The sequence below is a fragment of the Acipenser ruthenus genome, chromosome 8 (assembly GCF_902713425.1).
Source record: "Acipenser ruthenus chromosome 8, fAciRut3.2 maternal haplotype, whole genome shotgun sequence".
NCBI classification, from domain to species: domain Eukaryota; kingdom Metazoa; phylum Chordata; class Actinopteri; order Acipenseriformes; family Acipenseridae; genus Acipenser; species Acipenser ruthenus.
Genome location: NC_081196.1, coordinates 43,822,349 through 43,832,721, shown reverse-complemented (window position 1 = coordinate 43,832,721; position 10,373 = coordinate 43,822,349). Strand labels below are relative to the sequence as shown.

Genomic DNA, 10,373 nt, shown 5'->3' with positions numbered 1-10,373 from the left:
TTTATGTACTTGCTGGGTACGTAGTTTTTATTATTATTTTTATTATTATTATTATTATTATTATTATTATTATTTTTATTATTAATTTCTAGTACTACTGCTAATCATGATCTGTAAACTATTTCTAATAAAAGGGTCTATTAAAAGACCCTTACAAATAGAGATATTTACATCCACTAATATTTTTGAATTGTCAAAGGCCCAAGCTTGATCCAATTCTTCCAGTGACAGCGTGAGACTTGCAGCTCTTCCCCATTCCCCTGTATCCGAGTTCCGAGCAGAAGCTTTTATTATTATTATTATTATTATTATTATTATTATTATTATTATTATGCATTCATATCTTTGTCTGAGCGAGTCTTCCACCCTCAAGGGCTCAGCGTATACTGCAATTGGCCAATATCCACAGTTGTTTGTCAAGTATCCCAAAGGTATGCTTCTGTTACATCCATTAAAAGGTGATTTCTTGTTTCTTTGAAAATATATTTATTCAGAACACAAGAACACAACACAAACAAAGCAGTATGTAACTGTAACAAGCTGAACTGACAGTTTTTTGGTTTGGAACTTTTTTTATATATATATATATATTAGAAAATAGAAGAATAGGGGGATTTTAGGAATGTACCATCTACATATATTTACCATGAATAAATAGGGGTGTTTATAGGAATGTACTATATGTATTCAACATTAACTTTAGGATGTTACACTTCCATAAATTAGGGTTTGTAAACTTTTGATGACCACTGTATATGCACACACACACACACACACACACACGGTACAAATCTATTCTCCAGCAGCATACTGCAGGGGTTTTAAACCTTTTTTTGAAACTGTACCCCTTCTGTCTGGAGGTTTCAGCTCAAGTACCCGTTTACAATTTTTGCTCTACTGAATGGCACAACAGTTGTAATAAAGTGGACAATAATCGGATTAATACATTTCTTTTCCTCCGTTTATTTAATAAATAATTTATGTCACAACGGTTTAGGAGACACACTGCTGGTTTAGGACAGAATAACAAACAGTAGGCTTAATTCTTAAAACTTTTAATTACAAGTATTTATATGCACAGAATTAAAAGATGTAAAAGAGCGTTTAGTAATATCTTTGGAAACAGTCGTATTCGCTTTCTATTCGGCAAAGTTAGTATAAATAACACAAAATAGTATGCATTGTAAAATGTTTTTACGTTAACGTTTACTTCCCATCTCCGCATAATTATGTGCCATTTAAAATGTTTACCTCAAGATAAAACTATAATAACTACTAACAATGATACACGTTTTTATTAAAGCGAACATAAAAATGATCCAAAGGGATTCGGTATAACTGTCACTTTGCATTTTCTGTAGACTCTTCCTTTGTTTTGCAAGTAAGCAATGTATCCATTTCATCAAACACCGAAAACAAATTCAACCCGCCGCTATTGCTGTTACTAAAATGCAGCCAGGCTTAATAAATAATACAAAAACCGTCAAAGTATTAGTATTATCATTAATAATTATATTTACCGGAGCATTTATACTGTACATCTAAATGCAGAAAGATTGCGCTTCCCTGATTAGGAGGCTTGGTGGTCCAGTGGTTAAAGAAAGGGGCTTATTACCAGGAGGTTCACCCCCCAAGTCTCTGTAAGTCACTTTGGATAAAAGCTTCTGCTAAATGACTAAATAATATTAATAATAATTATTATTCAGTTATACAACAAGTTGAAAACAGCAGAGTTCACGAGCAGCACAGAGCGCTCTCCATAGGAACAATCGCCAGACGCCTGCTTCACATATCCTAATGGAAATCCTGTCCACTCAATCGAAATAAACGCATGCATAAGTACGGACGTGATATATTCCGTGTTTTTTTTTTAAATTTTATCTGCAGTTCACTTTGAGCTGTAAACAAAAATGTAATATTTATGCACAGTGGTTTAGGGGGCTGGTAGTAAAACCTGGAACACAGCTGCTTTGCAATTGTGCAATACGAGTCTTACTGACACTGCTAGGTCATACTGAGGGGGGCTGTCCTGGTAAGTGATGCGTTTCTGAACTTCGCAGAGTCTTGTGGGATTTCAATTGTAGGTTGTTGTGATGTCGTAGCGCTGTTATGGGCAGTCACTGTAATGGTCGGCTGTTATGTCCGTCGTGGTAATGTCGTAGCTCTATTATGGCCAGTCCCTGTAATGGTCGGCGCGGTAATGGTCCTCGCGGTGATGTCGGCGTGCTCTTGGACACGCGGTGATGCCGTGATATGGTATTTTACAACAGCTGCTACCATCACAGTAAAATGTAATTTACCGAAAAGCCTCAAGATAATGTACCAGTAATGTAAACTTAATAGTAACTTATTTTGTATATATTGTTTGTCCTTTTTGTACCTGCATGTACATTATTTACATCAAAAGAGTTTGCTGCTTGTTTTCACAGTTTACTGTATAAATTACACATTTTTGCATGCTCTACCCTGCACAAATGTATAAATAATGTGAAACGCTGTTTAATACTATGCTGGTCTTCAGTTTACTACAAGCCCTCTGTTATATGTATTAACAAAAAAGTTATTCAAACTGCATTTTACATCCTGTATCAGACACAAAACACAGGATACAATTCTAAACCACAGTGACGACTTGGTTAAAGGTTGTATCAACTTTGTTTAGGATGTTTGTAAAATGTAATTTAACCCTTTCAAAAAAATGTTTTTCAATAGCTCCAGTGTGTCCCCCAGCAATAGGAGTAATTTCTTTCCAGAAACTGCACACTGGTCAAATTAAAACCACTGAAACTAATGTTTATAGTACTGTACTTATGAATCTGTTAATAAAATGGAGTAACTGATGCAAGGGGGCATGGTAGAAGCTAACTTTTGTTAACTTGTGGACTTCTCAGGTCTGCCACTTTTCAGAATCCTGTTTATTTATGAACATCTATTTAAAGGTACTGTTAATATTATCAAGCAGTGCATTTGTGTCCTTGTCCATTGTAGGTAAAAAATATCCACAGCACCTGAAACACCGGACCCACTGCCAATTTAGGTGTGGTAAAATCTATTGTCAATATTACAGAAGTTCATTCCTAAATGTTAACATGCATTGCACTCAGTAAACAAAGCTCATTCCTCTTTCTACTGTTTTTTTTTTTTTTTTTTTTTTTTTAACAGAAGAGAGAATGCAGGTAGGTAATTTCTCTAAGACTACACCATTTTATATTAGGTAGAGGCTTTTTCCTGGTCTGTCTGAACTACAGATACTGGCACATACCTGCTTACACAGTTGCAGAGTAGTTCACAATTAGAGCTATTTCTTTCACAACAAATAACTGCTTATTTCACTGAATTTATCAGTATGAAAATAGCAAGATATTTTACAATGAAGCATTGTATTTATTAAAGCAGAAAAAAATATTGTGTTGTCACATTCAAAAGTGATAATTTTCTCTATAATTATTATACAACAACTGTTCCTAAACATTTAAATGTTTACCTGAAAAACAGTACGTTTTAAATTTGGAGAATTTTTCAGGTTTTTATGTCCACCTTTTAAAGTCATTCTATTTTCGCCAACAGTGATTTATCAAACAAAATAAAAACATAAATACATGTAAAATAACAAGAGAGACGTGACTTGGTGATAACCGTGAAAAAAAATATAGCCTTATTCATACATAATTATGCTGCCATGGCACCAGCTCTCTAAACAAACTGATTATTTTGATCAAGTTACATAAAAAAAGTATTAGATCAGATCATTTTACATCAGTACTGTAGAGAGTAAGAACTTTATAGGGAAAAGTGATGCAAGTATAATAGAATTTCTGTCTAAAAATTTATGGTACTACAGCTTCAAGACCAAGCTTATGTTTCCTTTACATTGACATACACTTTCCTGTAATATGCCAATTCAAACAGAAAAAATACCAATAGCCCAATTTGCAGAATCTCTATTTAGAGAGAATTGTCTACAGTTTGTTTTCAATACTACCTACAGTCTCTGACTCATAGTCGTTTTACGGAAACTATCCGTAAGTTTATCCCTGGTTGTCCGAAAGAAAGAGTCTCCGATTGATCAAGTGACTGGAACAAGAAGATCAGCAAGCATGAGACTTGCCATCTAGTGACTTGTTTTTCTGATCTTGCTTGCTCCTTGATTGAACCCCCCTCTGGATCTCTAGCCCAGGTTAACTGCGTATTAGTTCTGTCAATCATGTATTTTAACTTGCAAACTTGGGTAAAAATAAAACTAATTTCTCTTACAGCTAAATCCAGTTTCCAAGTCATCATGAATAACTGTATCATATAATTGAATTGTATGAGAAAATGAAATGCAATGGGTAAGGCTACTAACAGAGGGGGAGAGTGCATGCACAAGAGGTGGGAGTAAGTCGCTCTGTTAAACCATAAATGTAAGTTAAAGGCATCACGGAAGCCAGCTGAGTGCAACAGACTGGGCGCACCACACACTCTCCAAGTGTGCACCTTAACCACTGAACAAAAGACCTTGTGCAGGAGCACTCATAGAGCTTTTAACCTTTTCTCACCAGCAGGGGTCAGAATCCACAACGACAGTGCATCTCACACAACACTACCTGTTCCACAAAAAGTACCATAATAAGCATGCATAATCTTGCTAAATCACCCCAAGAGATAAAGAATTAGAAAAATCCAATGAATCATGAAGCTAAGAACATGAAAAAAATAACCTTTACTCAAATACCAACCTATACTAGTTTCAATATGAGTAAAATGACATCTAATTCCAATAAAAAGAAAATAGATCATTTTACTGCTAAAAGTTGTTGCGGTTAAACTTAATGTTTACTTTAAAGCCTAGTACAAGATATTTCTATTTTCAAAGCTATTTATAAAGCATGCCAGTCAAAAGAAAAATACAAACAGCACTCAACACTGTACATGACTGGACAGGAAAACACTCAGTCAAGTAACCAATACTCAGCAGGGGGGGGGGGGGGGGGTTGAATTGAAGGGGCACTAAATAAAACAGTAGGAAACTTAGTTATAAAATTAGAAATGTGGGGTTTTCTGAACAAAGAAGACAGTTGCGTTGGGGTATAATTAATGTAAAGGGAATGGCATTTCTGATGGAATGATCTGTAAACATTAGGTAAAACGATTATGTTATTATTATTATTATTATTTATTTCTTAGTTCTATGAATATGCTCTGGATGACAGTACAAAACCCTATGGCAAAAAACTGAAGAGCAGCTCTTGTACCCAGCTGAAAGCGTCTTAACACAGACTGAAAAAAGTATAAAAAGGACTACTGAAAACACCGTATACAGTAAAAAGTCTCTGATAATATGAAGTGACTACCTCAAATGGTCCCGGAGAAAGCTTGTAAAATTAATGCCACAAAGGGTTAATTTTCTTATACAATACCCAGAATCCCACTTGACCGAGAATTATAGAATATAATTGTATAGAATGTAGTTGATTCTTCATTTGAAAAACACTTCCATTAGTTTTGTTTTTTTTCTACTAATGCAAATCATATTGCATACCTACAATATTAAAACATGTCCAATCTTTCTTAACAAATGCCTTACTAGAATGTGTCCTTATGTTCTTATATCTAATATCAGCAGAAATGAGAAATCTAATGCATGAGTTGCTACACATCACTGCCATCTAGCTATAGGTTTTGTAATTTTGTTTGTTCTTGCATTCAAAATAAAACAAAGCAAAAATAATAGGCAACAATGCAATACTAGTAACCTCTCAGCATTGGTCAAAAACTTGTGTTAATTTGGAGTTTATCTATAAAAATACGGGATTAAGACTGCAACTTCTCAATGTACAAAAATATATAAGAAAAAGACAATACAAAAAGAAAACATATTTTAATCTTTTGTGTTTGTGATTTGCAAACACAGTTATAAAGTTGGTGTTAAAATAGTTTTCAGGGTTGTTAGAGCATTGCTAAAAGTTCAGCAGTCTTAATGGGTCAGTCCCAAAGTATTATGAAATACTGTACAACGTCTTCCAACAAGCATGGGACATATTGTGAGATACTTAAATACTTCAAGACTGTAATGCTACAGAAATCAGGGGGCTAAAAAAAAGATCAATATTGAGAAGCCACAAAAATGTGTTGCAATTCTCTTATTGGATCTCAGTTTTTATTTATTTGCATTGTTTTTTGTATTCAATTTTAAAACATACAACTGTCAAAACCTTAGGAAAGGACTTTCAACTTCCAAAAGAGAGTACTGTATTTTAGATCTTTTTACCTGAACTTCTGGAGAAAGGCTAAACCCATCTTAATGTAATCAGTATGCATGTGCCAACAGCACCTTGAAATGGAAAGCTGAAGAATGAAATGTTGGTACTTTCTACATTAGCCACTACCCAAGGCTGATATTTAAAAAAACAAAACAACAAAAAAAAACAAAAAAACTTGTGACTCAATAGTTCCAAGAAATTGCAAATGTCTTCTTTCTAAATGATCAGAGATTTAAATCTCATTCAGTTTCTGTCACTGGATAAAACCCCAGTGCATTGACATTTACTCTATTCAGTGAATCCCCCCTTTTAAAAAATGTCTGCTTATCTGAAAGAACAACAAATGATGAAAATGATTCACTGAAATCTTTATAATATATAGTAGACGCTGCTATATAGCCATTTGAAATGTCTTCGTATCACACAGTGTGTGTCAGTTGGAAATGACATGACATCAAAATTAGTCATACAGTTTTATGATTTTGATTTTAAATATACAGTATATTATAAAAAGGTCTTCTGTTTTTCGGGTTTTATTAATTGTATTTTTCGGTGGTATTTTGAGCTATTTTAGAGTTTTATGTAAATCTTTTTTTTTCTGGGCTTTCGTTTTTGATAGAGGTATGACACAGGCCCGGTTTTTGGGATGGAACCGCATAACAGTCTCGCGTTTTGATTGGTCCATGTCTGTCACATGAATACGTCGTCACACGAGTGGAAAAGCCTGCAGGCATTTTTAACATTGTGATCAGAGAGAGAGAGAGCGAGAGAGATCTGCTTTCCACAACCTTTCCATTAAAATATAATGTGGTATTACGCTGTACTGATAAAACAAACTACGGGTAATTACTTTATATGAATTATCATGTTATGCACGAATGTAAGAATTGGCTTTCTGTAATGGCCTACTTTTTAGCATATATCTATAATCGTTTACGCAATATATTTTAATATCAAATATATGTCTACCACACTATTACAGTTTTGTTAGAGGATGTATTAGTTTAGATCTAATGTAATCACAGTTGTACATATAGACTGCCCATGTTTTCATTCACGTCCCAAATTCTGGCCCGCTTTGGTTTTTAGATAACGTCCCAAATTCTGGACAGATTTGGTTTGCAGATAACCTCCCAAATTCTGGGCCGCTCTGATAACATCCCAATTTCTGGGCTGCTCTGGTTTTTAGATAACGTCCCGAATTCTGCATTTTCGAATTCAGGCCAGTTTTTGAGATATTCTGCTTAGCTGACAGCCGAGTTTCTAAGTCATGCATGCACAGTTTACCATAAACTGGACCGTTAATTCATTTAAGAGTAACCCTTAGTACATGAATCAAAGTTAATGTATTTTTTACTCTCCCAGAAAACATTTAGGAACATGGTATACCAAAAAAAAAAAAAAAAGGACATCTAATTTGCTAATGTAATGTCCATCAATATATAGTGAGGCGTAGGGGTTTATCAGAACTTCTGGGTTTAAGAGACCAGTGCCCTTCAACAACTTCAGATAAATCCTATTGTATCGTATTAGTCCACATTTCCCTTATCTATTCCTGATAGTTTATACTGTAGGTCAGGGGTTTTCAACCTTTTTTTGGAACTGTACCCCTTCTATCTGGAGGTTTCAGCTCGAGTACCCCTTTACAATTTTCGCTCAACTGAACGGTACCTCAGTTACAATAAAATGGAGAATAATCTGATGACCCCCCCCCCCCTCCCCCGTTTATTTAATAAATTTGGGTGACAAACTGCTGGTTTAGGACAGAACAACAACAGTAGGCTTAATTCTTAAAACTTTTAACTACAAGTATTTGGATGCACAGAATTAAAAAGACAAGTATTGGGTTAGGAGCACACCTATTTTTTGTAACTTTGACGGCCTTTTTAAAATTTTGACAGCCTTTTGTAAAAGTGAAGGCTTTTTGACACCCAGCATACACTGCGATACCCAGCAAAGTTATACACTGATATTCTGATATCACAGCAATTCTAGAAAGGACACCAGTTTAGACTTTTTTTTGCCAACCTGGAGCTCAAAAGCTATTGGAAATGCAACCTTGACATGCCATCATGCTGAAAATGTGTAAATTTGTTGAAAATGTAGCATTTGGAAACGGGTGGCTCCCTGTGAAAGAGGGCCCCCAGACATGACCCTAGGAAGTTCAACCCGGTTTCTAGGCCCCAGGGTCATGGAGATATGACCCCGAAAAGGGTAGTTTTTTTGACAGGGCGTATCTCGGGTTCTGTGGGGGTTAGGAACTTGATTTTTTTTGTGGCGGGGCCCCATGGGGCCCCACACAAGGAGTCACCATTTTCATGGTTCAGATGCCAGCACGGCTTGGCAAAGTGAATTTTTCGTCATGACATGAGTTTTTGGATGAACCACCACACCGTTTTAGGGGGTGGTTTGGGGTGCTCCCCTGAGTCTATATCACTTTGAATGGTGGTTCTACGTGCTCGGGTTCGAGAGATATGCCTGAAATGTGTTTTTCAACCCTGCCATAGACATGAATGAGGCTGAACACCCTGAAAATATTTTTTGCAAAGAATTGCTACGAAACTGGTTATGTTACATTCAGGCTGGTCTAGAACCCTTCGAACGGTGGTTGTAGGTGCTCTGGTTCGAGAGATATGACTGAAAATGTGTTTTTTAACACTGCCATAGACATGAATGGGGCTGAATACCCGAAAATATATTTTACAAAGAATTGCTACGGTGGGTGTATGCGTGCAGGGGTTGCATGGTGGTGTGTGCGTGCTGGGGTCTTATGGTGGTGTGCGCGTGCAGGGGTTGCATGGTAGTGTGTGCGTGTAGGGGTTGCATGGTGGTGTGTGCGTGTAGGGGTTGCATGGTGGTGTGTGCGTGCAGGGGTTGCATGGTGGTGTGTGCGTGCAGGGGTTGCATGGTGGTGTGTGCGTGCAGGGGTTGCATGGTGGTGTGTCCGTGCAGGGGTTGCATGGTGGTGTGTGCGTGCAGGGGTTGCATGGTGGTGTGTGCGTGCAGGGGTTGCATGGTGGTGTGTGCGTGCAGGGGTTGCATGGTGGTGTGTGCGTGCAGGGGTTGCATGGTGGTGTGTGCGTGCAGGGGTTGCATGGTGGTGTGCATGCAGGGGTTGCATGGTGGTGTGTGCGTGCAGGGGTTGCATGGTGGTGTGTGCGTGCAGGGGTTGCATGGTGGTGTGTGCGTGCAGGGGTTGCATGGTGGTGTGTGCGTGCAGGGGTTGCATGGTGGTGTGCATGCAGGGGTTGCATATTGGTGTGTGCATGTAGGGGTTGCATGGTGGTGTGTGTGTGCAGGGGTCTTATGCTGGTGTGTGCGTGCAGGGGCTGCATGGTGGGTGTATGTGTGCAGGGGTTGCATGGTGGTGTGTGCGTGCCAGGGTTGCATGGTGGTACACGTGTGTGGAGGGGAATTGGAGTGCAGGTTTTGCGCAAAAGAGGGGCGGGGAAAAGACTGGGAAGGGTAGGGTAAAAGAAAAATTACTACAGTCATTTAATTTCACTGTGGACTCCCAGTCTCCTTACCCTCACTTTATGATTTTATTTTGTGATTATTTAATTATTGTCAAAATAAAAGGCCTTCATCTACTCACAGTTGCAGTCTCATTTCTGTCCAAAAAGAACCTGAAACACTACAATACATTGATGGACGTTACATAAGAAAATGAGATGTCCTTTTTTCGGAATACCATGTTCCTTCCCAAAAATGTGTTTTAATATTAGCCTTTAATAAAGGAAAACGACTGCTTTAATTAATTTTCATGTATCTATTTCAGTGCAATGTAGTTTCTTCATGTAATAAGAAATACGTTTTTTTAACATTTACATTTTATTTCTGTTTTTTCTTAAAAAAAAAAAAAAAAAAAAAAAAAAGATTTCTGGGGAGAGTAAAAAAAACATTAACTTTGATTCATGTACTAAGGGTTACTCTCAAATGAATTCACGATCCAGTTTATGGTAAACTGCATGGGTGACTTAGAAACTCGGCTGTCAGCTGAGTCCCCAAAACTGGGCTGAATTCGAAAATGCAAAGCGGCCGAGAATTTGGGACGTTATCTTAAAACCAAAGCGGCCCAGAATTTGGGACGTTATCTAAAAACCAAAGCGGCCCAGAATTTGGGACGTTATC

The 10,373-nt window shown here is 37.2% G+C and overlaps 1 protein-coding gene across 6 annotated transcripts in view; it reads right to left on the bottom strand.

Annotated features, from left to right (window-relative positions):
- Nucleotides 1–10,373, bottom strand: part of LOC117407043 (ubiquitin-associated domain-containing protein 2-like) — a 101,117-nt gene that overhangs the window by 66,848 nt on the left and 23,896 nt on the right. The gene's annotated exons all lie outside the window — the stretch shown is intronic.